This window comes from Macaca fascicularis, chromosome 14 (assembly GCF_037993035.2).
Source record: "Macaca fascicularis isolate 582-1 chromosome 14, T2T-MFA8v1.1".
In the NCBI taxonomy this organism is placed as follows: Eukaryota; Metazoa; Chordata; class Mammalia; order Primates; family Cercopithecidae; genus Macaca; species Macaca fascicularis.
The window spans coordinates 33,990,952-34,017,529 of record NC_088388.1 but is presented as its reverse complement, the minus strand read 5'-3'; the positions used below and the strand labels follow the sequence as shown (position 1 = coordinate 34,017,529).

Below are 26,578 nucleotides of genomic sequence, written 5' to 3'. Positions count from 1 at the left end.
ATATTTCTATTGCCTGTTACAGTGGATGACAAATGTATACTTACTATATATGAATAGTCTGAGGAAACATGATACCCAAATATTTGGTCAAATATTATTCTAGGTGTTCCCATGAGGGTGTTTTGAATGGAATTAGCATTTAATTTGGTAGACTGAGTAAAGTAGATTGCCCTCCCTAATTTGGGTGGGCCTCAGCCAGTCAACAGAAGACCTCAATAAAACAAAAACACTGACCATCCCCTGAGTCAGAGAAATTTTCCTGCCTCTTTTTGAACTTGATAATTGGCTTTTTCCTGCCATCTGACTCTTACCGAAACATCAGCTCTTCCTGGGTCTTGAGCCTGCCAGCTTGCAAATTGGAATTACCCCTTGGTTCTCTTGGTTCTCAGACCAATGGACCTTGATTAGAACTACGCTGTTAACTATCCAAGGTCTCCAGCCTGCCAACTTACCCTGCAACTCTTCGGATTTGCCCACATTTATAATGATATGAGACAGTTTCTTACAATAAATCTCTTTGCACACACAAACACACGCGCTCTTGGTTCAGTTTCTTGAGAGAGCCTTAAATAATACAATTTTTAATGCATTAAAGCAGGGGCCCCAAACCCTCAGGCCATGGATCAGTACTGGAACGGGGCCACACAGCAGGAGGTGAGCAGCAGGCAAGTAAACAAAGTTTCATCTGTATTTACCGCTGCTCCTCATTCCTCGTATTACTGCCTGAGTTCTACGTCCTGTCAGATCAGTGGTGGCATCAGATTCTCATAGGAGCATGAACCCTATTGTGAACTGCTCATGCAAACGATCTAGGTTACGCACTCCAAATGAGAATCTAATGCCTGAAGATCTGTCACTGTCTCCCATCACCCCCGTCTAGCTGCAGGAAAACAAGCTCAGGGCTCCCACTAATTCTACATTATGGTGAGTTACATAATTATTTCATTGTATATTACAGTGTAATAAGGATAGAAATAAAATGCACAATAAATCTAATGCTCTTGAATCATCCAGAAACCATCCCAGTCTGTGGAAAAACTGTCTTCCACAAACCAGTCCCTGGTGCCAAAAAGGTTGGGGACTGCTGCATTAAAGGATTCTCTTACTCTAGAATATCATAGGTTTGGTTTTATTTTAAAGTTGTTATTTTTTCCTCTGGCTTTCTTCCATCTTCCCCAGCTTTACTGAGATGTAATTGACTAATACAAGCTTATATATTTTATATATATGAATTATTTTATATATATATAAAAAATGCATATAACATGATTTGGTATATGTGTACATTGTGAAACGATTACCACAATCAAGTTAATTAACACATCTATCACCGTACATAGTTACAATTTTTGGTGTGGAAGGAACACTTTAGATCTACTGTTTTAGCAAATTGTAAATATACAGTACAATATAATTAACTATAGTCACTATACTGTACATTAGATCCTCAGAACTTACTCATGTGATAGCTGAAAGTTTGTAGCCTTTGACCAACATCTCTTCATTTCTTCTACATTCTAGCCCATCACAACCACGACTCTTCTGTCTCTAGTTTTGAACTAAGGAATGTATTCTAGTGTCATCATATCCATTATGCTTTATCTTGTGCATTTAGAATGTATTATCAAAGATATTATTATTGCTGACACAAAAATCTAATTGTCTTAAGCATTAGATTAGTTTTTATATAGCATTTCAGATTTGATAGTCAAGTTATGTTCACCATAAAGTTGAATGTGTGATCTTTAGGAAAAATTAACTTGTTTGCTTTCAATGTCATTATTTCCTTTTAAATAAAGCCACTTACATAGATAAGTACTGAAAGTAGTCAAAGCACGTATATGCTAAATAATCTACAAAGTTAACATTTCCCTAAATTAATACATTTAGTGATTCATTTTTAAATTATTTGAATTTTGATTATGTTTTCATATTTCACACTGCTCTACTCTGAAAATATATCTGGTTTTAATACAGTCATTTCACCTGTTAGTAATACTTCCTAAATTCCTAATATTGTCATTTTATACTTCTTACATATTTGTTATGGAATAAACAGTGTTTGATTTTTGGCACACTTACAATGTTGTACAAGCACTGTGATTAGAAGAATAAAATGGATACTTAAAGTGAGGGGGGCGCCCAAGATGGCCGAATAGGAACAGCTCCAGCCTCCAACACCCAGCGTGAGCGACACAGAAAATGGGTGATTGCTGCATTTTCAACTGAGGTACTGGGTTCATCTCACTGGGGCATGTCGGACAGTCGATGCCGGTCTGCGGGTGCAGCACGACCAGAAAGAGCTGAAGCAGGGCAAGGCATTGCCTCACCTGGGAAGCTCAAGGAGGAAGGGAATTCCTTTTCCTAGCCTAGGGAAATTGAGACACACAACACCTGGAAAATCGGGTAACTCCCACCCTAATACTACACTTTTCCAAGGGTCTTAGCAAAGGCACACCAGGAGATTATATCCCACACCTGGCCCAGAGGGTCCCATGCCCATGTAGCCTTCCTCATTGCTGGCACAGCAGTCTGAGATCTAACTGCAAGGCGGCAGCGAGGCTGGAGGAGGGGCACCCGCCATTGCTGAGGCGTAAGTAGGTAAACAAAGCCGCCCGGAAGCTCGAGTTGGGTGGAGCCCACCACAGCTCAAGGAGGCCTGCCTGCCTCTGTAGACTCCACCTCTGGGGACAGGGCATAGCTAAACAAAAAGCAGCAGAAACCTCTGCAGATGTAAAAGTCCCTGTCTGACAGCGTTGAAGAGAGCAGTGGTTCTCCCAGCATGGAGGTTGAGATCTGAGAAGGGACAGACTGCCTGCTCAAGTGGGTCCCTGACCCCTGAGTAGCCTAACTGGGAGACATCCCCCACTAGGTGCAGACCGACACCTCACACCTCACACGGCTAGGTACACCCCTGAGACAAAGCTTCCAGAGCAAGAATCAGACAGCAACACTCGATGTTCAGCAATACTCTATCTTCTGCAGCCTCCACTGCTGATACCCAGGCAAACAGGGTCAGGAGTGGACCTCAAGCAAACTCCAACAGACCTACAGCTGAGGGTCCTGACTGTTAGAAGGAAAACTAACAAACAGAAAGGACACCCACACCAAAACCCCGTCAGTACATCACCATCATCAAAGACCAAAGGCAGATAAAACCACAAAGATGGGGAAAAAGCAGGGCAGAAAAGCTGGAAATTCAAAAAATCAGAGTGCATCTCCCCCTCCAGAGGAACACAGCTCATCACCAGCAACAGAACAAAGCTGGATGGAGAATGACTTTGACGAGTTGAGAGAAGAAGGCTTCAGTCGATCAAACTTCTCAGAGCTAAAGGAGGAACTATGTAACCAGTGCAAAGAAACTAAAAACCTTGAAAAAAGAATGGATGGATAATTAGAATAATCAATGCAGAGAAGACCTTAAAAGAACTGATAGAGATGAAAACCATGACACGAGAACTATGTGACAAATGCACAAGCTTCAGTAACCGACTCCATCAACTGGAAGAAAGAGTATCTGTGATTGAAGATCAAATGAATGAAATGAAGTGACAAGAGAAGTGCAGAGAAAAAAGAGTAAAAAGAAATGAAGAAAGCCTTCAAGAAATATGGGATTATGTGAGAAGACCAAATCTACGTCTGATTAGTGTGCCTGAAAGTGACGGGGAAAATGGAACCAAGTTGGAAAACACTCTGCAGGATATCATCCAGGAGAACTTCCCCAACCTAGTAAGGCCAACATCCAAATTCAGGAAATACAGAGAACGCCACAAAGATAATCCTCGAGAAGAGCAACTCCGAGACATGTAATTGTCAGAGTCACCAAAGTTGAAATGACGAAAAAAATGTTAAGGGCAGCCAGAGAGAAACGTCGGGTTACCCACACAGGGAAGCCCATCAGACCAACAGCAGATCTCTCGGCAGAAACTCTACCAAGCCAGAAGAGAGTGGGGGCCAATATTCAACATTATTAAAGAAAAGAATTTTCAACCCAGAATTTCATATCCAGCCAAACTGAGTTTCATAAGTGAAGGAGAAATAAAATCCTTTACAGGCAAGCAAATGCTTAGGGATTTTGTCACCACCAGGTCTGCCTTACAAGAGACCCTGAAGGAAGAGACCCACAAGAGAAAGCTGGAAAGATCTAAAATTGACACTCTAACATCACAATTAAAAGAACTAGAGAAGCAAGAGCAAACACATTCAAAAGTTAGCAGAAGGCAAGAAATAACTAAGATCAGAGCAGAACTGAAGGAGATAGAGACACAAAAAACCTCCAAAAAATCAATGAATCCAGGAGTTGGTTTTTGAAAAGATCAACAAAATTGATAGACCGCTAGCAAGACTAATAAAGAAGAAAAGAGAGAAGAATCAAATAGACGCAATAAAAAATGATAAAGGGGATATCACCACCGACCCCACAGAAATACAAACTACCATCAGAGAATACTATGAACACCTCTACGCAAATAAACTACAAAACCTAGAAGAAATGGATAATTTCCTGGACACTTACACTCTTCCAAGACTAAACCAGGAAGAAGCTGAATCCCTGAATAGACCAATAGCAGGCTCTGAAATTGAGGCAATAATTAATAGCCTACCAATGAAAAAAAGTCCAGGACCAGACAGATTCACAGCCGAATTCTACCCGAGGTACAAGGAGGAGCTGGTACCATTCCTTCTGAAAGTATTCCAATCAATAGAAAAAGAGGGAATCCTCCCTAACTTATCTTACGAGGCCAATATCATCCTGATACCAAAGCCTGGCAGAGACACAACAAAAAAAGAGAATTTTAGACCAATATCCCTGATGAACATCGATGTAAAAATCCTCAGTAAAATACTGGCAAACCGAATCCAGCAGCACATCAAAAAGCTTATCCACCATGATCAAGTGGCTTCATCCTCGGGATGCAAGGCTGGTTCAAAATATACAAATCAATAAACGTAACCCAGCATATAAACAAAACCAAAGACAAAAACCACATGATTATCTCAATAGATGCAGAAAAGGCCTTTGACAAAATTCAACAGCCCTTCATGCTAAAAACTCACAATAAATTCGGTATTGATGGAACATATCTCAAAATAATAAGAGCTATTTATGACAAACCCACAGCCAATATCATACTGAATGGGCAAAAACTGGAGGCATTCCTTTTTAAAACTGGCACAAGACAGGGATGCCCTCTCTCACCACTCCTGTTCTACATAGTGTTGGAAGTTCTGGCTAGGGCAGTCAGGCAAGAAAAAGAAATCAAGGCTATTCAGTTAGGAAAAGAAGAAGTCAAATTGTCCCTGTTTGCAGGTAATGTGATTGTATATTTAGAAAACCCCATCGTCTCACCCCAAAATATCCTTAAGCTGATAAGCAACTTCAGCAAAGTCTCAGGATACAAAATTAATGTGCAAAAATCACAAGCATTCTTATACACCAATAACAGACAAACAGAGAGCCAAATCAGGAATGAACTCCCATTCACAATAGCTTCAAAGAAAATAAAATACCTAGGAATCCAACTTACAAGGGATGTAAAGGACCTCTTCAGTGGTTTGTAGGAGAACTACAAACCACTGCCCAGTGAAATAAAAGCGGACACAAACAAATAGAAGAACATACCATGCTCATGGATAGGAAGAATCAATATTGTGAAAATGGCCATACTGCCCAAGGTAATTTATAGATTCAATGTTATCCCCATTAAGCTACCAATGACTTTCTTCACAGATTTGGAAAAAACTGCTTTGAAGTTCATACGGAACCAAAAAAGACCCCGCATTGCCAAGACAATCCTAAGCCAAAAGAACAAAGCTGGAGGCATCACGCTACCTGACTTCAAACTATACTACAAGGCTACAGTAACCAAAACAGCATGGTACTGGTACCAAAACAGAGATATAGACCAATGGAACAGAACAGAGTCCTTAGAAATAATATCACACATCTACAGCCATCTGATCTTTGACAAACCTGAGAGAAACAAGAAATGGGGAAAGGATTCCCTATTTAATAAATGGTGCTGGGAAAATTGGCTAGCCCTAAGTAGAAAGGTGAAACTGGATCCTTTCCTTACTCCTTATATGAAAATTAACTCAATATGGATTAGAGACATAAATGTTAGACCTAAAACCATAAAAACCCTAGAAGAAAACCTAGGTAATACCATTCAGGACATAGGCATGGGCACGGGTAATTACTTCATGTCTAAAACACCAAAAGCAACGGCAACAAAAGCCAAAATTGACAAATGGGATCTAATTAAACTAAGGAGCTTCTGCACAGCAAAAGAAACTACCATCTGAGTGAACAGGCAGCCTACAGAATGGGAGAAAATATTTGCAATCTACTCATCTGACAAAGGGCTAATATCCAGAAGCTACAGAGAACTCGACCACATTTACAAGAAAAAACAACCCCATCAAAAAGTGGGCGAAGGATATGAACAGATACTTCTCAAAAGAAGACATTCATACAGCCAACAGACACATGAAAAAATGCTCATTATCACTCGCCATCAGAGAAATGCCAATCAAAACCACAATGAGATACCATCTCACACCAGTTAGAATGGCAATCATTAAAAAAATCAGGAAACAACAGGTGCTGGAGAGGATGTGGAGAAATAGAAACACTTTTACACTGTTGGTGGGACTGTAAACTAGGTCAACCATTGTGGAAGACAGTGTGGCGATTCCTCAAGGATCTAGAACTAGAAATACCATTTCACCCAGCCATCCCACTACTGGGTATATTCCCAAAGGATTATAAATCATGCTGCTATAAAGACACATGTACACGTATGTTTATTGTGGCACTATTCACAATAGCAAACACTTGGAACCAACCCAAATGTCCATCACTGACAGACTGGATTAAGAAAATGTAGCACATATACACCATGGAATACTATGCAGCCGTAAAAAAGGATGTGTTCATGTCCTTTGTAGGGACATGGATGCAGCTGGAAACCATCATTCTCAGCAAACTATTGCAAGAACAGAAAACCAAACACCGCATATTCTCACTCATAGATGGAATTGAACAATGAGATCACTTGGACACAGGAAGGGGAACATCACACACCGGGGTCTGTTGTGGGGAGGGGGAGCGGAGAGGGTTAGCATTAGGAGATATACCTAATGTAAATGATGAGTTAATGGGTGCAGCACACCCACATGGCACATGTATACATATATAACCTGCATGTTGTGCACATGTACCCTAGAACTTAAAGTATAATAATAAAAAAAAGAAGAATATGCCATTCACACTTTACTATGAAAAAGCACAAAAGTATTGTTTTTAACATAATATATATGCTAATGTGGTCCAGTTCGTTTTTGTGTATGTTTAGAATAGACTATATTTTAAAAGTATGACTTACGAAAATTTGATTATAGTCTTCATAACACAAGTGCAAAGAGATTTCTAACATGTCTCTGAGAAGAATAAACAAAATATTTTTGTAGTGTAAAAAATGGTGTTGAATACTATTGATAAGTACAGTTTTCTACATAATACTCACAGAGGATTTCAGTTTGCAGAACTCAATTACAGTTACACTTATAACTTTGTTTTCTTCAAATAGTCCAACAATGGATGACGAAAACCAAGGAGTTAACAGTGTTGAAGAGATACACTGCAGGGGGAAAATGCTGTAATTGTTTAGTTTTAATTTTATGATATATGATTGGGAATTTCTAGAACCTATAACCAAGGCAAATATTTCTGTACAAGAATAGGGAAAAGACAATCTTATAGACCATAATTATCTTAAAGCTGTGTATAACTAAAAGACAAGTAAAAGATAAAAAGCCCATCAGCTGCCTAAGATATATTATATAACCAACCAGCAATTTATCCATCATCCTTTGAAAACATATTCATATCTATTGTAGTCAAAGCTCCTTCAGGAAGTCACCATTAAGATGTAATGCTGAAAAATTACACCCCTTAGAAAATCCTATAGAACGATATATGTGATGTTATTAAAGCTTTTAAAAAACACTTATAAGTATTTTTCAGTTAGCTTTTTTGTCTAAAGGAATTTTCTTCATTATCTCCAATGTAATAAGTATTTTCCATGAAAACTTTCTAAGGAATGTTTTATAAAATAGTAAAAATTACATTTTTCTGTTAAAAGATTTAAACATTTTTTAGTAGCCTGATTTTTTATGAAATAAATTGTATACACATGCATACACAAAATTTTTATAGAGCTTGAAGACTTTAAGATTTTTATATCCTTTTCATAATTTTTAATAAGTCATGTGTTAGTGTTTTTAGAACTGGAGAAAATAAAAGAATTTTCAGAAGTAAATTTAAATGCTGTTTTGTAATATACCAAAGTCAGTTTTAAAACTCAGTTTGAATATTGGCTAGTGATGACATTTCAGATAGGTAGTATTCCTGCAGGAAGAAGTATCTAAGATCGAGAGCAAAATATAAATTGTTGCATTAACTTTTGAGTTATCTGTTATTGAGTATGCACTGTCCAGCATCAGCCACAATTAAAAGAAAGTAGGAAGCTAGGGTGCTTTAAAAGTTGTGTTTTTAAAATTTTACTCAGGATAGGTACATGATTATGAGCATATTAGAACTCCCTTGATGTTTACTAAAAGCTTACAGTATATAATATTTTAACATCAAATATAACAGCAAATGAATAATTCAAATTTAATCAATTAAGCTGAAACTTCCCACATATAATATCTAGAAAATCTTTCATAATTTAAAATAAATTCTCACTTTGTAATAAACCGTAAGTCAGAGAATAAAGATTTCATTAAAAGTAAACCATATCGTATTTTATGGATTAACAGCAACAGAACATTTGGTAATAAAGCAATACGTATAAAATGTTAAAATTTAGACTAACATCTTTTAAATTCTTTTTTATGGACTTTAAAGTCCATAAGTAAAAGTTAAAGTAATATCTTAATAATTTGAAGGGTTTATATTATACCACAGAATACCAGACTTTTACCCAAATATTGAACTCATTTGTTAGGATTGGATTCATTGTACCTTATGTCTTTTGCTTTATTTGATTCTTTAGTTTTAACCAATATCAAAGATATTAGTTGATGTAGAATTAGGTGAAGCAGTATTATTTGCTAAACGATGTAAAGTTTGAATTACTCTTAAAAGTTTTCTTTTCCTTCTCTCATTTTGGTATCAAGATTTAAAAGTTTGTTTTTGGCATCTATCTGTTATTCATGAAACAGAACAAAAATTAGAAGTCTGAATTCAGTAAAAAATCAATTGTTTGCTTTTACTGCATTGTAGTATAGTCTGGTCTTTCTGAGTCTGTAGAATCCAAACATATCTCAGATGCAACTATTGTTTTCCTAGTTCTGCCAAAAAATGGGACAGTTATAAGAATGAAGTTAAAGTAATAACCCTTAATTGACCAAATATACCATTGAACATTTTTACTTTGTTAATCTCCAAAGTTGTAATCATATACAGATTCAGAACAAAAGCAGTACAGTATATCATGTTATAAACAATTAAAAATTACTTTCTGACCCTTGGTGTCAGTCTACTTTGCAAGATTTAGTATACTTAATACCTTATAAGTAATATTTTTCCACACATTTTTACTTTACGTAGACTATATAATGATACTTATTATATTTCCTTAAAACTGTTTTAGCACTCTATATCTTTTGTTTGTCATATAAATACAACTATTAGAAGAGTCCTTTGAAGGCAGAGCTATAATCAGAATATTTTCCCCTTTTTTGTCAGTGTTTTATTTGTGCAGAAAGTTATCAGGCTATCTGTCTACTTTTCAGTGCTTACTACTCTGAAGTGTTAGTTGAGCCGGAAATTTGCTGTTTGACCCTAGGGTTTCACTCTTTTTTCTTCTTCTTCTTCTTCTTCTTCCTGGCTACTGTGAGAGCTTATTTAAAATTCTAAGTTCTCCCTTGGCAGCCACAGTTAGAGCTTCTTTGGCAAAGTAAAAAGACAAAAAAAAAAAAAAAAAAAAAAAAAAAAAAACATGCAAAGGCTCAGTACTGCTTCCAGTGACCTACATTTCTAGCCAGCTTTTAAAGATGGCATGTGCCTGATTCTCTAGTAAGGAAATGAAGGATAAGATAAAAATTAAATGTACAGGAGAATAAACCGACTCTCCACCTCTCTATGACTAGCTAGTGAGAAGCATTGCTGCTATGATATTCATATGAACATGTTTAGCAATGCTGTTTATACATCAATCAACAAAAGGAATTTCACATGCAGGAGAGTCATCTAAGTCATACAGCAGAAATGCTATGCCCTGTGATAGGACGTTTTTTCTCAAGAAAGTAAAATTTATTTGGAATCCAAGCTTAGATTTTAATTTCTATGTTACCACTTAACTAGCTGCAAGACCCTACCTAAGTCACTTAGCCTTTTATATTAAGAGAGGAGTAATACTTACCCTGGCTACCTTATTCCAGAATTCCAAATTAAAAATGAAATATCAGGTTTTCCATTCTAAATCATAAAGCATCTATTTTAGGCCTCAAATTTAATTTAAGAAATTTTATTTTTAACCCATAAAAATGAAGAACCCATTCTTAGATGGTTATTGTTATATTCAAAAGGAATAATATACTATAGCACTTTATCATTATTGAAAAAGAAGTCACCAAAGTCAGAATTAGGAATATTAAAAAGAAAGTTCATTTTTCTCCTGAATACTTATTTTTTCAGAAGAAAAGATATTCAGTCCTTTTGAGAGGGATAAATGACTTCAAATTCTGAAAACCAGAGCCATGAAAACGAAAAGAAAATACATTTTTGTCAGCTCCCCAAATTAACATATTATCCCACTAAATGCAACATTAAAGGATGCCGTGAAAGGAGAAAGACAGCACACTGTCAAGGATCAGATTAAATAGACGGGCTGTGAATATTTATTTCGTACAAAAGGATAACTTTACTGTGGAAACCCCAAAGAAGATAGAGCTCTCTCTCCAGCTAGTGTTGGGGTGATTCCTTCGGTGGCTACTGTTTCTTTCCTAAAATTTTAAGTTTTGCTAATCAGAAACTGACACCTGCAGCAGTGGCCTTAGTTCACCACATCTGTCTTTTCAAATTATGATTTGTTAATGAAATCAGAGGCCTTTGAAATGTGTTTGCTGTTTATATAATATTCATCTTGCAGTTTGGCTGCATGTCTAAAAGTCTATTCGATTTCAAAAACTGGGTAGATGGTATTAAACTAAGAATAGATTTGAGACCATGAGGTGAAGCTTCTTACCTTTATTCTTTTTAAAACAAATTATAACATACAGGCTGCTATAGAATTAAAGACATCCGGTTTTATGTCTTCACCTAGTTGCCTCAACTTCTCAGTAATCAAAGAGTATAAAGAAAATCAGTTTTGGGCCAGGCACAGTGGCTCACACCTGTAATCCTAGCACTTTGGAAGGATGAGGTGAGCAGATCACCTGAGGTCAGTAGTTCGAGACCAGCATGACCGACGACCGGCATGACCGACATGGAGAAACCTCGTCTCTACTAAAAATGTAAAATTAGCCGGGCGTGGTCGCACATCCCTGTAATCGCAGCTACTTGGGTGGCTGAGGTAGGAGAATCGTCTGAATCCAAGAGGCAGAGGTTGCGGTGAGCTGAGATCGTGTCATTGCACTCCAGTCTGGGCAACAAGAGCAAAACTCCATCTGAAAAAAAAAAAAAAAAGCAAATCAGTTTTGTTCTATAATTCTAAATGTACCACAGTAAATAATTTTTAAATTTAATAAAAATAAAATGATACCCAATCTTATGTAGTGTCCCACAATACCCTAAGCATTTTTGCTTGTGTCCTTTTTCATAAGCTGGGTTTATTCTGGAAATATAAAAGAAAATGACTTCAAACAAATGAAATTATTCAAATATTGTATGTTGCTGTGCTAGGAATTTAACTGATGTGGACCTCTTAAATGAAGATAATATCTCACTTCATTCCTAATTTAGGTGTTCGCAGTAGATATTTTTGAAGCTTTAGACTACTTCTTTTCCAAAAACTTAAAAGTTCTATGACCTCTGTTTAAGAAATAATAATGATAGTAAAGATCTTTGTTACTATCTTAATTTATTAAATGATAATGTACTTATATTTAGAAACATTTCAGTTATATCAGGTTTTTAGGAATTATTTTTGTTCATATTCAATAGGGACACTTTTAATACTTAAAAGAATTTTGCAGACATAGAATCTTTCTGTAACTCAAATAATTATTGTATAATTTGTTTGTTTAATATGAATTATCATCTGTCACATTTTCTTTTTTTTTTTTAATTTATTTATTATTATTATACTTTAAGTTGTAGGGTACATGTGCATAACGTGCAGGTTTGTTACATATGTATACTTGTGCCATGTTGGTGTGCTGCACCCATCAACTCGTCATTTACATCAGGTATAACTCCCACTGTAATCCCTCCCCCCGCCCCCCTCCCCATGATAGGCCCCGGTGTGTGATGTTCCCCTTTCTGAGTCCAAGTGATCTCATTGTTCAGTTCCCACCTATGAGTGAGAACATGCGGTGTTTGGTTTTCTGTTCTTGTGATAGTTTGCTAAGAATGATGGTTTCCAGCTGCATCCATGTCTCTACAAAGGACACAAACTCATCCTTTTTTATGGCTGCATAGTATTCCATGGTGTATAGGTGCCACATTTTCTTAATCCAATCTGTCACTGATGGACATTTGGGTTGATTCCAAGTCTTTGCTATTGTGAATAGTGCTGCAATAAACATACGTGTGCATGTGTCTTTATAGCAGCATAATTTATAATCCTTTGGGTATATACCCAGTAATGGGATGGCTGGGTCATATGGTACATCTAGTTCTAGATCCTTGAGGAATCGCCATACTGTTTTCCATAATGGTTGAACTAGTTTACAATCCCACCAACAGTGTAAAAGTGTTCCTATTTCTCCACATCCTCTCCAGCACCTGTTGTTTCCTGACTTTTTAATGATCGCCATTCTAACTGGTGTGAGATGGTATCTCATTGTGGTTTTGATTTGCATTTCTCTGATGGCCAGTGATGATGAGCATTTTTTCATGTGTCTGTTGGCTGTATGAATGTCTTCTTTTGAGAAATGTCTGTTCATATCCTTTGCCCACTTTTTGATGGGGTGGTTTGTTTTCTTCTTGTAAATTTGTTTGAGTTCTTTGTAGGTTCTGGATATTAGCCCTTTGTCAGATGAGTAGATTGCAAAAATTTTCTCCCATTCTGTAGGTTGCCTGTTCACTCTGATGGTAGTTTCTTTTGCTGTGCAGAAGCTCTTTAGTTTAATGAGATCCCATTTGTCAATTTTGGCTTTTGCTGCCGTTGCTTTTGGTGTTTTAGACATGAAGTCTTTGCCCATGCCTATGTCCTGAATGGTACTACCTAGGTTTTCCTCTAGGATTTTTATGGTATTAGGTCTAACATTTAAGTCTCTAATCCATCTTGAATTAATTTTCATATAAGGAGTAAGGAAAGGATCCAGTTTCACCTTTCTACTTATGGCTAGCCAATTTTCCCAGCACCATTTATTAAATAGGGAATCTTTTCCCCATTTCTTGTTTCTCTCAGGTTTGTCAAAGATCAGATGGCTGTAGATGTGTGGTATTATTTCTGAGGACTCTGTTCTGTTCCATTGGTCTATATCTCTGTTTTGGTACCAGTACCATGCTGTTTTGGTTACTGTAGCCTTGTAGTATAGTTTGAAGTCAGGTAGCGTGATGCCTCCAGCTTTGTTCTTTTGACTTAGGATTGTCTTGGAGATGCGGGCTCTTTTTTGGTTCCATATGAACTTTAAAGCAGTTTTTTCCAATTCTGTGAAGAAACTCATTGGTAGCTTGATGGGGATGGCATTGAATCTATAAATTACCTTGGGCAGTATGGCCATTTTCACTATATTGATTCTTCCTATCCATGAGCATGGTATGTTCTTCCATTTGTTTGTGTCCTCTTTTATTTCACTGAGCAGTGGTTTGTAGTTCTCCTTGAAGAGGTCCTTTACATCCCTTGTAAGTTGGATTCCTAGGTATTTGATTCTCTTTGAAGCAATTGTGAATGGAAGTTCATTCCTGATTTGGCTCTCTGTTTGTCTGTTACTGGTGTATAAGAATGCTTGTGATTTTTGCACATTAATTTTGTATCCTGAGACTTTGCTGAAGTTGCTTATCAGCTTAAGGAGATTTTGGGCTGAGACAATGGGGTTTTCTAAATATACAATCATGTCATCTGCAAACAGGGACAATTTGACTTCTTCTTTTCCTAACTGAATAGCCTTGATTTCTTTCTCTTGCCTAATTGCCCTAGCCAGAACTTCCAACACTATGTTGAATAGGAGTGGTGAGAGAGGGCATCCCTGTCTTGTGCCAGTTTTCAAAGGGAATTTTTCCAGTTTTTGCCCATTCAGTATGATATTGGCTGTGGGTTTGTCATAAATAGCTCTTATGATTTTGAGGTACGTTCCATCAATACCGAATTTATTGAGCGTTTTTAGCATGAAGGGCTGTTGAATTTTGTCAAAAGCCTTTTCTGCATCTATTGAGATAATCATGTGGTTCTTGTCTTTGGTTCTGGTTATATGCTGGATTATGTTTATTGATTTGCGAATGTTGAACCAGCCTTGCATCCCAGGGATGAAGCCCACTTGATCATGGTGGATGAGCTTTTTGATGTGTTGCTGAATCCGGTTTGCCAGTATTTTATTGAGGATTTTTGCATCGATGTTCATCAGGGATATTGGTCTAAAATTCTCTTTTTTTGTTGTGTCTCTGCCAGGCTTTGGTATCAGGATGATATTGGCCTCATAAAATGAGTTAGGGAGGATTCCCTCTTTTTCTATTGATTGGAATAGTTTCAGAAGGAATGGTACCAACTCCTCCTTGTACCTCTGGTAGAATTCAGCTGTAAATCCATCTGGTCCTGGACTTTTTTTGGTTGGTAGGCTATTAATTATTGCCTCAATTTCAGAGCCTGCTATTGGTCTATTCAGGGATTCAACTTCTTCCTGGTTTAGTCTTGGAAGAGTGTAAGTGTCCAGGAAATTATCCATTTCTTCTAGATTTTCCAGTTTATTTGCGTAGAGGTGTTTATAGTATTCTCTGATGGTAGTTTGTATTTCTGTGCAGTCGGTGGTGATATCCCCTTTATCATTTTTAATTGCGTCGATTTGATTCTTCTCTCTTTTCTTCTTTATTAGTCTTGCTAGTGGTCTGGCAATTTTGTTGATCTTTTCGAAAAACCAACTCCTGGATTCATTGATTTTTTGGAGAGTTTTTTGTGTCTCTATCTCCTTCCGTTCTGCTCTGATCTTAGTTATTTCTAGCCTTCTGCTAGCTTTCGAATGTGTTTGCTCTTGCTTCTCTAGTTCTTTTAATTGCGATGTTAGAGTGTCAATTTTAGATCTTTCCTGCTTTCTCTTGTGGGCATTTAGTGCTATAAATTTCCCTCTACACACTGCTTTAAATGTGTCCCAGAGATTCTGGTATGTTATATCTTTGTTCTCATTGGTTTCATAGAACATCTTTATTTCTGCCTTCATTTCGTTATGTACCCAGTAGTCATTCAGGAGCAGGTTGTTCAGTTTCCATGTAGTTGAGCGGTTTTGATTGAGTTTCTTAGTCCCGAGTTCTAGTTTGATTGCACTGTGGTCTGAGAGACAGTTTGTTATAATTTCTGTTCTTGTACATTTGCTGAGGAGTGCTTTACTTCCAATTACGTGGTCGATTTTGGAGTAAGTACGATGTGGTGTTGAGAAGAATGTATATTCTGTTGATTTGGGGTGGAGAGTTCTATAGATGTCTATTAGGTCTGCTTGCTGCAGAGATGAGTTCAATTCCTGGATATCCTTGTTAACTTTCTGTCTCGTTGATCTGTCTAATGTTGACAGTGGAGTGTTGAAGTCTCCCATTATTATTGTATGGGAGTCTAAGTCTCTTTGTAAGTCTCTAAGGACTTGCTTTATGAATCTGGGTGCTCCTGTATTGGGTGCATATATATTTAGGATAGTTAGCTCTTCCTGTTGAATTGATCCCTTTACCATTATGTAATGGCCTTCTTTGTCTCTTTTGATCTTTGATGGTTTAAAGTCTGTTTTATCAGAGACTAGTATTGCAACCCCCGCTTTTTTTTGTTCTCCATTTGCTTGGTAAGTCTTCCTCCATCCTTTTATTTTGAGCCTATGTATGTCTCTGCGTGTGAGATGAGTCTCCTGAATACAGCAGACTGATGGGTCTTGACTCTTTATCCAGTTTGCCAGTCTGTGTCTTTTAATTGGAGCATTTAGTCCATTTACATTTAAGGTTAAGATTGTTATGTGTGAACTTGATCCTGCCATTATGATATTAACTGGTTATTTTGCTCGTTAGTTGATGCAGTTTCTTCCTAGCCTCGATGGTCTTTACATTTTGGCATGTTTTTGCAATGGCTGGTACCGGTTGTTCCTTTCCATGTTTAGTGCTTCCTTCAGGGTCTCTTGTAAGGCAGGCCTAGTGGTGACAAAATCTCTAAGCATTTGCTTATCTGTAAAGGATTTTATTTCTCCTTCACTTATGAAACTTAGTTTGGCTGGATATGAAATTCTGGGTTTAAAATTCTTTTCTTTAAGAATGTTGAATATTGGCCCCCACTCTCTTCTGGCTTGTAGAGTTTCTGCCGAGAGATCTGCTGTTAGTCTGATGGGCTTCCCTTTGTGGGTAACCCGACGTTTCTCTCTGGCTGCCCTTAAGATTTTTTCCTTCATTTCAACTTTGGTGAATCTGGCAATTATGTGTCTTGGAGTTGCTCTTCTCGAGGAGTATCTTTGCGGCGTTCTCTGTATTTCCTGGATTTGAATGTTGGCCTGCCCTACTAGGTTGGGGAAGTTCTCCTGGATGATATCCTGAAGAGTGTTTTCCAACTTGGTTCCATTTTCCCCCTCACTTTCAGGCACCCCAATCAGACGTAGATTTGGTCTTTTTACATAATCCCATACTTCTTGCAGGCTTTGTTCCTTTCTTTTTCTTCTTTTTTCTTTAGGTTTCTCTTCTCGCTTCATTTCATTCATTTGATCCTCAATCGCAGATACTCTTTCTTCCAGTTGATCGAGTCGGTTACTGAAGCTTGTGCATTTGTCACGTATTTCTCGTGTCATGGTTTTCATCTCTTTCATTTCGTTTAGGACCTTCCCTGCATTAATTACTCTAGCCATCAATTCTTCCACTTTTTTTTCAAGATTTTTAGTTTCTTTGCGCTGCGTACGTAATTCCTCCTTTAGCTCTGAGAAATTTGATGGACTGAAGCCTTCTTCTCTCATCTCGTCAAAGTCATTCTCCGTCCAGCTTTGATCCGTTGCTGGCGATGAGCTGCGCTCCTTTGCCGGGGGAGATGCGCTTTTATTTTTTGAATTTCCAGCTTTTCTGCCCTGCTTTTTCCCCATCTTTGTGGTTTTATCTGCCTCTGGTCTTTGATGATGGTGATGTACTGATGAGGTTTTGGTGTAGGTGTCCTTCCTGTTTGATAGTTTTCCTTCTAACAGTCAGGACCCTCAGCTGTAGGTCTGTTGGAGATTGCTTGAGGTCCACTCCAGACCCTGTTTGCCTGGGTATCCCGCAGCAGAGGTTGCAGAAGATAGAATATTTCTGAACAGCGAGTGTACCTGTCTGATTCTTGCTTTGGAAGCTTCCTCTCAGGGGTGTACTCCACCCTGTGAGGTGTGGGGTGTCAGACTGCCCCTAGTGGGGGATGTCTCCCAGTTAGGCTACTCAGGGGTCAGGGACCCACTTGAGCAGGGAGTCTGTCCCTTCTCAGATCTCAACCTCCCTGTTGGGAGATCCACTGCTCTCTTCAAAGCTGTCAGACAGAGTCGTTTGCGTCTGCAGAGGTTTCGGCTGTGTTTGTTATTGCCCTGTCCCCAGAGGTGGAGTCTACAGAGACAGGCAGGTTTCCTTGAGCTGCTGTGAGCTCCACCCAGTTCGAGCTTCCCAGCAGCTTTGTTTACCTACTTAAGCCTCAGCAATGGTGGGCGCCCCTCCCCCAGCCTCGCTGCTGCCTTGCAGTTAGATCGCAGACTGCTGTGCTAGCAATGAGGAAGGCTCCGTGGGTGTGGGACCCTCCCGGCCAGGTGTGGGATATGATCTCCTGGTGTGCCTGTTTGCTTAAAGCGCAGTATTGGGGTGGGAGTTACCCGATTTTCCAGGTGTTGTGTGTCTCAGTTCCCCTGGCTAGGAAAAGGGATTCCCTTCCCCCTTGCGCTTCCCAGGTGAGGCAATGCCTCGCCCTGCTTCAGCTCTCGCTGGTCGGGCTGCAGCAGCTGACCAGCACAGATCGTCTGGCACTCCCCAGTGAGATGAACCCAGTACCTCAGTTGAAAATGCAGAAATCACCGGTCTTCTGTGTCGCTCGCGCTGGGAGTTGGAGACTGGAGCTGTTCCTATTCGGCCATCTTGCTCCGCCCCCCATCTGTCACATTTTCTTAAACACAGGTTAATATACACCCCTATGCAGTAAACATTTACTGAAGGGCATTACTACACATGGTCTCACTAACTAAACCTGCAAATTTCCAGTGATTAAGTGGAAAAGTACACTTTTAAAAATATTTTCTAAAACATATTTTAATTAAAATATTTTCTATTATAAGGACCACATTGTTTTATAGATATATACGTATAGTCATGTACCACTTAATGTTTCAGTCAACAAGGAACCACATACACAACAGTGGTCTCATAAGATTCTAATACTGTAGTTTCATGGTACCTTTGCTGTATTTAGGTACCCACATACTTACCCTTGTGTTATATTTGCCCACAATCTTCTACTTCTTAATATGCTGTACAGGTTGGTAGCCTAACAGCAGTAAGGTATACCATATAGCCTAGGTGTGTAGTAGGCTGTACCATCTACATTTTTGTAAGTACACTCTGTGATGTTTGCACAATGACGGAATCTCATTTCTCCTTAAACAATGCATGACTGTTTATAACACCCACACATACTCATGCATGTGTACACATGTATACGTAATACACACACACTGAAGTTTGCATGCTTTTATCAGTGGTAGTCACCTAATTAGTAGCTGTCTTCACCTTAACTATAGAATTATTTGCAGGTTATTGTCTTGTATGAACCCTCTATAGTTGTATTGAATATACAGTATACCCAGAGCCAGATTAAACATTGACAGCATTTAATATATGAATGTTACATCATAAAAGAACCTGCCAAAGGAACATTCAAATTTTTATGGTTAGAAATATTAATAGATGCCAGAGTTCATTCTTGTCTCTCTTTAAGCATGGAATTTCTCATTTTAAGCTGTCTTCATAATAAATTTGTTTGAAGATCACATTGTCTTTTGTTTTTTATTTTTTGAGACGGAGTCTCACTGTTGCCCAGGCTGAAGTGCAGTGGTGCAATCTCGGCTCACTGTACCCTCCGCCTCCCGGGTTCAAGCGATTCTCCTGCCTCAGCCTCCTCCAAGTAGCTGGGATTACAGGTGCCTGCCACCATGCCTGGCTAATTTCTATATTTTTAATAGAGACGGAGTTTCACCATTTTGGCCAGGCTGGCCTTGAACTCCTGACCTCAAGTGATCCTCCCACCTCAGTCTCCCAAATTGCAAGGATTACTGGTTTGAGCCACCATGCCTGGCCTGAAGAGCACATTTTAAAATAAAGTATAATACAGTCTTTACATTATGATATATAAACTTAATAAAATGTGTATCTTAGTTCAATATATATATAAGAAAATTGATAAAATTAATACAGATTACATGCAGGATTGTTGCTAACAGTTTGATGCCTTTGATTTTGACATGCGTGAGAAAATAATTATGGAGTCTAATATAAGAATGCCTTGAAAGTCAGCACATTTCCCTTTAAACTCTTTTTAAGTCGGTACCATCCATAGGCAGTGTTGACAGCATGTGGCTACCTTGGTCAAGACTTGGAAGCTATTTATGTAATGAGCAGACATATTGCTGGGACCTTGATAAGGAATTTAAATGTGCCTATACCTTATTTTGCCAGCCTCACTACTAGATTGGGATAGAACCCAGGGATTAATTACATATGGAAATTGTTTTGAGATCTTTCATGATTGGTACTTTTCAAAATGTGATGGTTCCTAATACAATATTTTAAAATAATTAGGTTGTGATTTGTGTTTAAATGAAGATGGTATCCTATTTTTATTTCTTAGTATAATCCTTTCTTTTTGAATACATAATACAAATTTCTGTTTCCTCTTTTTCATGTTATCCTCCTCCTTCGCTCTATCTTAATAAAGAAAAATGAAAGAAATATTATCTAGTCTTCTCAATACATTCCTGGTTTACATGTTAAAGAGAAATGTGACAGGGATCCATGGAAAAGTATTGAGAACACTGTTCTTATCCCACTGGTTTCCTTTCTATTTTCAGATTCATGTAATTGATGTAATTGCCAAATAACAAGCATCGTTATTGTCAGTAGCTTAACTTACAAGTATATTAAAACAATATTTATATACCAATGTGAAAGTGTTTTTCACCCTTTCTTTTTGTAATAGCAGTGATATTGCAACTTTTATATTCAAGAAAAATAAATTGCACTAAATTCTGATCTGTACAGAATTTAGCTTGAAGTATTCATGGAAATAAGTTAATTCACTATTACTAATTTTAAAATCTGAGTTTTAAAAATTTTTTATGCAATATCAGCTATACCTCTTAACCTGACTTTATGCAATTCTATGACTTTTTTTAATGCTTGAAACAGTTAAAGTCACCCCTCCCCCATATTTCTAAATATTTTAAATGAAGATAATGCAGGGAAAATCCTGTTAATGTATGGATACTCAGGTTAGATATTTGTAGTACTTTTATATTAAAATTATGGCAATGAATCAGTAATATCTTTGATTTTTTTCTGTTTTCCAAGTTTCAGAAAATGAAAGTTGCCAAAATAAACACAAAAAATCAACAAAGTAACATACTTACTGATACATGGATAATGCTTAAGTAGTACTAATTATACAGTTACCAAAACCTGCAAGGATCAAAAGATTTTATTTTTAAGAAGGATTTCTCATGCTGCATGGATTATGTTGGTACATAATAGCTCAGTAGTACTTCTGCTGAATTGTAAAATAGCTTAGAGAGGAGTATGATGCCCATAGTTGGTGTAATGCATTGGTAATTAAGAGGGTGTGAGGTTAAGCTTCATTAACTGCTGAGGGATTGTATCTTGGGTTTTATTATGCCCTAGAGAACATAAAAAGTGAGAAGGGTCAAACTGTTAGAATCAGATTTTGCTTGTGCATCTGCCAAAACAAAGACCACAAAATAATATAGAGGAGAACAGAAAGGGCATGGAATGAAATGGGCAGAAATATATTTACTGCCATCTTATGGATAAGGATTAATGTTTCTAGTGAGGAAATAAATATACCTAAATACTGGAATAATATTTTTGTATGGGAAGTTTATAATTTTATTTCAGATAGGATCTTTAAAGGAGAAAAACTGTTGTTTTTGTTGAAAGGTAGTCCTATTTTCTTTATTCATATTAATTTTCTAATCTGTTTCATTTGGCTAAAAGAGAAATTTCATTCTCCCATCCTGTCATCTTTATAGAACTTATGAAGTCTGCTTTTTGTTTTTATTTATTCTTGACCCTTGATACCATATTCTTGAGAACCATAAGCACCAAATTACAGAAAAGAAACAAAACTCTGATAATCCCTCTGTTAGGAAAGAAAGATATAACAGCAATATAGTGTGTTCTGTTTGTGCTCTGGGTTAGAAATCAAAGTCTAGGGATTTTTTAGAATGTAAGGGAGGACCCTGATCTGTGATTGACAGCTGTAATAGTTGAATATTAAAGAGTTTTATGCCTAACATTCTCTTGAAATAGAGCTTTTATCAAAACATTAATTAAATTTTGTTTCATTAGAAACAGTCATTATAACAAATGGTATAGATTATAGGAGTGATCACCTCTGGAGGGTCAATGACTCCCAGTAAGTAGCGTAGTTAATGTTGGCATACCTACAAATTTTAGGACCTCCAAATATGATAATGTAGTGAATATAAACTTACATTATAAATTTCTGGGTATTAGATAACAAAAGTATCAGAATGTGCCTTCTTTGTTCCCCAACATATCATTTTTCATTAAGTCATTTTTACTTGAATTATGAATAGTAATACTGTAACCACTGAAACAGAATTTTTATAGAATGGATTTTTTTTTCAGAGATACAGGATGACACTGTTGATTTAAGATTCATTTTCTAGGCCAGGCACATTGGCTCACGCTTACAACTTGCTTAAGGCTCTTATAAGTGTAATCCTAGCACTCTGGATGGCCAAGACGGGTAGATTGCTTGAGCTCAGGAGTTTGAGACCAGCCTGGGCAACACGGTGAAACCCTGTCTCTACTAAAATACAAAAAATTAGCTGGGCCTGGCAGTGTGCACCTGTAGTCCCAGCTACTTGGGAGGCTGAGGCAGGAGAATTGCTTGAACCCAGGAGACAGAGGTTGCAGTGAGCCGAGATCATGCCACTGCACTCTAGCCTGGGCGTCAGAACAAGACTCCATCTCCAAAAAAAAACAAAAAAAAGATTCATTTTCTAGCATGGGTTAATTCTGTATTTCACAAGACTTAAAAATCACACTACTGATTATTCTTAATTTGTATGGACCACATTTTTATTTTCTGTTATTTTTGTTCAGATTTTTGGCTAAAAGAATGGTTAAAAAAAAAAAAAAAAAATACTGAAGAGTTACCAGGTAGTCACATAGGTCTTCGCCGGTTAACTTACTAGCATAATAACATTTATCCACACCATAATCGGGTAAAATATTGATTTATATTGGTGCAACACTTAGAAACAAAGATGCTAAGGGCATTTGCGTCTGCTTACAAAAGGCATTCCATTTTTATCAGAATCTGAGAAGCCATTGATTGTAAGATGCATCATTATTAAATATACTACTAAGAGAAAAAAATATGAACTAAGAATGTTTCTATTCACTTAAAATTTTTATTTAATTCTTATTGGAAGAGGTTTCTTAGACTTACTTATTTTTTAAGTCATATCACACCTGTCCATAAAAAAAGAAGCACAACATGTAAGGTACTCATAAAACATCACATTCAGATTACTACTGTTCTAAATCACTTTCTGGCTCATAGTCATTGATATCCATGTGTTTCACAATTTACATTTTTCACTAGATACTGTTCTCTCTGTCATTAAGAGCACAGGCAATGTAGTACTTCTGTTTTGTTTTGTTTTTTTTTCTTTTCCAGCCTCCCAAGTAGCTGGGATTACAGGCATGCACCACCACACCTGGCTAACTTTGTATTTTTAGTAGAGACAGGGTGTCTCCTTGTTGGTCAGGCTGTTCTCAGACTCCTAACCTCAGGTGATCCACCTGTCTCGGCCTCCCAAAGTGCTGGGATTACAGGCATGAGCCACTGCACCCGGCCTGTAGTATTTCTTAAAGGTGATGCAATATTGCACCCAGATTTTATTCTAAAACATTAGCATCCATCCTGCAAGTATTAGTGCAAGCACTGTCCTGATTTTCTCAGAAAGGATCAATAGTAGTATTCTAAAAAGCCAGGATTTTTATTCTTCTTTACTTGATCCATATATGGATTTTTGGGTGAAACATTGAAGAATTACATTTGCCCATTTGCACACCAAAAAAAAACAAGCAAGTTTTTACATATGCAGACCGTGATAACTTTGTATCTGCTTCCAGGCTGACAATTATGATATTCTCCCAGTTGTAAAATGCTTCCTGATTTTAGAGATGGTAATGTGAACAAAAACATGAATCTTAGAATCAATGAAATAAAGTAAATATATGCCTCATTTTTCAACCTTGGTTTTGATGTAAAGGCATACCTTGGAGATAATGCAGGTTTGGTTCCACACCACCACAATAAAGTGAGTCACTTTTTTTTTATTTCCCAGTGTATATAAAGTTATGTTGATACTATACCTTGGTCTGCTAAGTGTGCAATATAGCATTATGACTAAAAAATAAATAATTTTAAAAGATCTTATTGCTAAAAAATGGTAACAATTATATGAGCCTTAAACAAGTTGTAATCTTGTTGCTGGTATAGGTCTTGCCTTGATATCGATGGCTGCTGACTTGTAGGTTGAGGTGACTGTGGTAATTTCTGAGAAGAAGGCAACAATGAAGATTGCCACATCAATTGACTCTTCTTTTTATGAAAGATTTATCTGTACAAGTGATGCTGTTTGGCAGCATTTTACCCACAGTAGAGCTTTTTTCCAAAATGGAAGTCAACTGCCAAAAAGCTCCTTAAACTGATAAACGACTTCAGTAAAGTTTCAGGATACAAAATCAATGTATAAAAATCAGTAGCATTTCTGTACACCAATAATCAAGCTGACAGCCAAATCAAGAATGCAGTCTCATTCACAATAGCCAAAAAAAGAACAAAATACTTAGGAATACAGCTAACCAAGGAGGTGAAAGATTTCTGCAAAGTGAACTACAAAACACTGCTGAAAGAAATCAGAGATGATACAAACAAATGAAAAAGTGTTCTTTGCTCATGAATTGGAAGAATCAATATCATTAAAATGGCCATACCGCTCATAGCAATTTAAGGATTCAACACTATTTCTATCAAGCTACTACTAATGTCATTTTTCACAGAATTAGAAAAAATTATTATAAAATTTATATGGAACTACAAAGAGTCCAAAGCAATCCTAAGCAAAAAGAGCAAAGCAAAAGGCATCACATTACCTGACTTCAAACTATACTACAAGGCTACAGTAACCCAAACAGCATGGTACTGGTATACAGATATAAAGACCAATGGAACAGAAAAGAACGCCCAGAAATAAAGCCATACACTGACAATCATCTGATCTTTGACAAAGTAGACTAAAATAAGCAATGGGGAAAGGACTCCCTTTTTAATAAATAGTGCTGGGAAAACTGGCTATCCACATGGAGAGGAATGAAACTGGGCACCTGCCTATCACCATATACAAAATTAACTCATGATGGATTAAAAACCTAAATCTAAGTTGGGCTCAGCGACTCACACCTGTAATCCCAACACTTTGGGAGGCTGAGGCAGGCAGATCACCTGAAGTCGGGAGTTCAAGACCAGCCTGACCAACATGGTGAAACCCCGTCTCTACTGAAAATACAAAAATTAGCCAGGTGTGATGGTGCGTGCCTGTAATTCCAGCTACCTTGGAAGCTGAGGTGGGAGAATTGCGTGAACCTGGGAGGCGGAGTTTGCAGTGAGCCGAGATTGTACCACTGCACTCCAGCCTGGGCAACAGAGTGAGACCCCATCTCAAAAACAAAAAAAAAACCCTAAATCTAAAACCTCAAACTATAACAATCCCAAAAGAAATCCTAGGAAATAAGCTTCTGGACGTCAGCCTTGGCTAAGGATTTATGACTAAGGACTCAAAAGCATTTGCAACAAAAAGAAAAATTGACAAGTGATACCTAATTAAAGAGCTTCTGTACAGCAAGAGAAAGTATCAATGCAGGAAACTAACAATCTACAAAATGGAAGAAAATATTCACAAACTATGCATCTGACACAGGCCTAATATCCAGATCCTATAAGAAACTTAAATCAACGAGTAGAAAACAACCCCACTAAAAAGAGAGCAAAGGACATGAACAGACACTTCTCAAAAGAAGACATAACAGGTAGGCCAGCACGGTGGCTGACACCTGTATTCCCAGCACTTTGGGAGGCCGAGGTGGGCAGATTACTTGAGGTCAGGAGTTCTAGACCAGCCTGGCCAAAATGGTGGGAAATTAGCTGGGCATTGTGGTGCACCCTGTAATCACAGCTACTCAGGAGGCTGAGGCAGGAGAATCACTTGAACCTGGGAGGCAAAGGTTGCAGTGAGCTAAGATCGCACCACTGTACTCCAGCCTGGGTGACAGAGTGAGACTCTGTCTCAAAAAAAGGAAGACATACAAGTGGCCAACAAACATGAAAAAATGTTCATCATCATGAATCATCAGAGAAATACAAATCGGAATCACAGTGAGATATCATCTCACACCAGGCAGAATGGCTTTTGTTAAAAAGTCAAAAAATAATAGTTGTTGGTGGGGCTGTGAAGAAAAGGGAATGCGTATACACTGTTGGTGGGAATGTAAATCCATTCAGCCACTGTAGAGAGCAGTTTGGAAATTTTTCAAAGAACTAAGAGTTGAACTAACAGCCAACCCAGCAATTCCATTACTGGGTACATACCCAGAGGAAAATAAATCATTCTACCAAAAAGACACATCCATATTTATATACACTGTAGCACTATTCTCAATAGCAAAGACATGGAACCAACCCAGGTGCCCATCAACAGTGGACTGGATAAAGAAAATGTAATACATATATACCACGGAATACTATGCAGCCATAAAGAAATCATGTCCTGGCCAGACGCGGTGGCTCATGCCTGTAATGCCAGCACTTTGGGAGGCTGAGGCAGGCGGATCATGAGGTCAGGTGAAGGAGACCATCCTGGCTCACCATCCTGGCTAACATGGTGAAACCCCGTCTCCACT

General features: G+C 37.7%; 1 protein-coding gene and 1 long non-coding RNA gene across 5 annotated transcripts in view; one reads left to right on the top strand and one right to left on the bottom strand.

The window, feature by feature from the left end:
• Positions 1 to 26,578, top strand: part of ELP4 (elongator acetyltransferase complex subunit 4) — a 258,974-nt gene that overhangs the window by 39,185 nt on the left and 193,211 nt on the right. The window lies entirely within an intron of this gene.
• On the bottom strand, positions 11,246 to 11,876 carry LOC141408465 (uncharacterized). The gene is made up of 2 exons (XR_012423357.1): positions 11,775 to 11,876; positions 11,246 to 11,679 (listed from the first exon to the last, which is right to left on the bottom strand). It is a non-coding gene; the product is annotated as an uncharacterized lncRNA (long non-coding RNA).